We start from the raw sequence: 4,126 nt of genomic DNA, 5'->3' as shown, positions 1-4,126 counted from the left end.
GGAGAGTGCAAAATCTGGTGCAGCTCTGCATAGAAACTAATCACCGACCTGTGTTTTTTTTTAGGTAAAGCTTAATTGAACAAGCCAAAATTAGAAGCTGATTGGCTGCCCATGCACAGCTAGATCAGATTTTACCCTCTCCAGTTTTAGTAAATTTACCCTATTGTGCTTTAAAACACCAGTCCCAGGTGTAGTTGGCCCAGTTTATAATGGGATGATTTGTATTTTGGTCTTATCTGCTGTCTTTAACGTGTGGCGTTACATGGGGGGATTCATCCCTTTATTTGATCTGGTGACCATTAGGATGTTGAGAGAAATCCAACATTTTAAGTTGTCACCAGAGTATGAATATTATTATTATTATACAGTATTTGTAAAGCACCAACAGTTCACTCAGCGCTGTACAAAGGGAGACCGAACATGCGACAGTACCATAACAATACAATGTGATACACGAGGGGTACGAGGGCCCTGCTCCTTCGAGCTTACAATCTAGGAGGGAGGGGATAGCTGTGGGGGATGGAGTGGTAGGAAGAGTGGAGGAGATCGGCAATTAGCCGGGGGTGGGGTAGGCTTCCCTGAAGAGGTGGGTTTTCAGGGTGCGCCAAAATGAGAGGAGAGTAGGTGATAGTCTCATGGATTGGGGTAGGGAGTTCCAGAGGATGGGTGACACCCTGGAGAAATCCTGGAGGTGGGCATGGGAGAAGAAGATCAGGGAACTAGAGAGAAGGAGGTCTTGTGAGGAGCGGAGTGTGCGTGTAGGGTGGTACTTGGATATTAGGTCGGTGATGTAGTTTGGGGCAGTATGATGGACAGCTTTGTATATCAGTGTTAGGATTTTGAATTTGATCCGTTGTGCAATCGGAAGCCAGTGGAGGGATTGGCAGAGGGGGGTGGCGGAACCGGAGTGGTTGGTAAGGTGAATGAGTCTGGCCGCCGTATTCAGGATCGACTGAAGTGGGGATAGCCTGTGGCGGGGCAGGCCAGTGAGGAGGGAGTTGCAGTAATCGAGTCGTGATATGAGGGTGTGGATGAGCTGTTTACTGGTTTCTGGGGTTAGGAACGTGCAGATTTTGGTGATGTTACGTAGTTGGAGTCTGCATGAGTTTGTTAGTGATTGGACTTGGGGCTGGAAGGATAGGTTGGAGTCCAGAATGAACCCAAGTACTCTGGCCTGCGGGGCGGGCCTGATAGTGGCATTGTTGGATGTGATGGAGAAGTCAATGGGGGATGGTGTGCGTACTGGGGGGAAGACTAGGAGCTCGGTTTTGGAGAGGTTCAGTTTAAGGAAGTGGAGTGACATCCAGTCTGATATGTCGTTTAGTAGGTTTGTGATTCGGGCGGAGATTGCAGGGGTGAGGCGAAGGGGTTGAGAGATAGATTTGCGTGTCGTCGGCATAGAGATGATAGTTGAAGCCGTGAGAGTGTATGAGTTGGCCAAGGGAGGAGGTATAGATGGAGAAGAGAAGGGGCCCGAGGACGGAGCCTTGGGGGACCCCAACAGAGAGGGGGAATGAGGGGGAGGTGGTAGCATTATAGGTATATGGGGGAAACCTTTCAATAAGAACACTTGTTCCAATTACAACTGCCTAAGGCAGACCGTAGACAGAGTGAACACTGCTGGCAGAACACAGTGATTATTGCTAGCAGCTATAACAGCTGCCAGCGATAATCACATGTAAAATCCAGAAGGCTGGTTGTACCCAGGTTGATTGATCAATCAACTTGGGTACATTTAGCCTGCCCATACATAATTCGAATCTCAGCCAGTTCCTGCTGAACCAGCCAAGATTCGAACTGTCTATGGCCAGCCTTAGAGGAGATTTACCTAATTATGCAGAAATGTCCTCTCACTTTCTCTTGTGTCTCTAGAACAGGAAGTTAAAATAAATCTCTCTCTCTTTCTAAAATAAAAAAAAAAGCAACAGGGGTTATATCCATATTCAAAACATTATAAAATGTTTTTTGGCTATAGTTACACTAAAAAATAAACCACTGTTTTTTTATAATTAATCTTGGAAATGAGTACATTATAGATTCTTTCTGAGTTACGAATACACAAAATATTTTACATTATTTTAGTGGTGTTCTGCTACCCTCACCATAACTTTACTGGTCTTACAAGCTGAGGTTAACAACAAATTTTATGAGGAAAAAAATGTAAGCAGAACTGAAATCACAATTCAATTGATATGCTCCATATCTCTCTATATACACTCACCAGCCTCCTTATTAGGTACTTGCTAGTGCCACGACAATATCCCCCACACTGTTACACCAGCAACACCAAACTGAACCGTTGATATAAGGTAGGGTGGATCCATGCTTTCACGTTGTTCACGCCAAATTCTGACCCTACCATCTGAATTTCGCAGCTGAAATCAAATACCCATTCTCCTCTGACATCAACACATCGTCTACACAACTGCAGCTCACTGGATACTCTTTTTCGGACCATTCTCTGTAAACCCTAGAGATGGTTGTGCATGAAAATCCCAGTAGATCAGCAGTTTTTGAAATACTCAGACCAGTCTGTCTAGCACCAATAACCATGCCACATTCAAAATCACTTAAATCCCCTTTCTTTCCCATTCTGATGCTCGGTTTGAACTTCAGCAAGTCTTCTTCACCACGTCTAGACGCCTAAATGCATTGAGTTGCTGCCATGTGATTGACTGATTAGCAATTTGTGTTACCAAGCAATTGAACAGGTGTACCTAATAAGATGGCTGGTGAGTGTATATGCTCTCTCATACTTTTAGACCCTAATCACGCTTTTTCATTTTTGGCACAGTGCAATGACATGTAAATTGCCCGCAAAATGAATTATACACTTTGTGCCAAGAGAACCAGTCAGGAATAGATGTTTGTAAGAATCTGACATAGATGTCAATAGAAGGACCAATGCGCACAGCATAAGATCAGAAGAACAGCTCATTTATGAACAGGCTTTAAGCCTGGGTTTACATATATGCGGTTCGGTACATCACATGTGATTCGCACATGAACCGCACCGCATTCCTGTGCAAATCATATGCAAATTGTGTGCGGTGCGATTGGAGCCCTACATTTTGTATGGCTCTAATCGCATCGAACCCGCACCAAAAGGTACAGGACCCTTTTTTGGGTACGCACTAGAATCGGATTGCATGGGTATTCACACCTATGAGATCCGATTCTGTACATCGAACCGCGTTTTGCAGACCGATTTCGGGGTGTTGTTAACTTAACATACACACCCGCAGCGGTTCGCATGAACGGGGTGCGATTCTTATGCGGTGCGGAATTCGCACAGAAAACGCTGTAAATTCTGCACCGCATCAGTATGAACCCAGGCTAAGCAGTGATTTCATGTGATTAGAGCAGCATTTCAGGTGCAGGATGAAGGGTGGGAGAGGTATTTACTATCCTCTTTACAGGGAGGACTCTTACTGGTGATAATATTTTAGGGAGAAAGTAGCTTTAAGTGATTATGATAGTGCAGCCTTACCTACCAGGAACAGATGTTTAGTTGTCTTCTCTCAGAATAGAAATGCCAATTAAGTGTCAGACTGGACGTTCTCCATGAAGGATGACCAGTCCTCTGCCTGAGCTCAGTTGATTACTCATACTTTCTCTGCACTGTGGAGCAGGGGCGGACTGACAAGTCATGGGGCCCCCGGGCAATAGGGGATCATGGGGCCCCTGTGTCCTTGCCCACACTCAAAGCACACCCAAAAAAGCCTATAAAAAAGGTACCAGGGGCATTTCATGGGGCTCCCTACTGACCCTGGGCCCTCGGGCAGTGCCCGAGTGCTGGAATGGTCAGTCCATCCGTGCTGTGGAGAGAACTGTCACTTAACCTCCCTAGCGGTCTGATTATGTCCATATTTCTTTGCTCAAAGCGGTACTTTTTTTGCATGGAAATATGTAGTTTTTTTATTGTAGGCCTGTAATTTTTAGGAATAACTCACTGAAATCTGTCCGAACAAGAGTCTAGTAAACATACCGGGTATGATAAAACTTGAAACACGAAATCATAAATTATAATTTAATAAATAATCATAAAAAATAATAATATAATAATAAATTTAATTCAATAATATAATCAAACCAAAAACACTGAAATTTGAAATATAGCGCCAAG

Source organism: Staurois parvus, unplaced genomic scaffold (assembly GCF_062004578.1).
Source record: "Staurois parvus isolate SC_StPar_1 unplaced genomic scaffold, SC_StPar_1.0 ptg000340l, whole genome shotgun sequence".
In the NCBI taxonomy this organism is placed as follows: Eukaryota; Metazoa; Chordata; class Amphibia; order Anura; family Ranidae; genus Staurois; species Staurois parvus.
Note: the sequence above shows the minus strand (reverse complement) of the source record.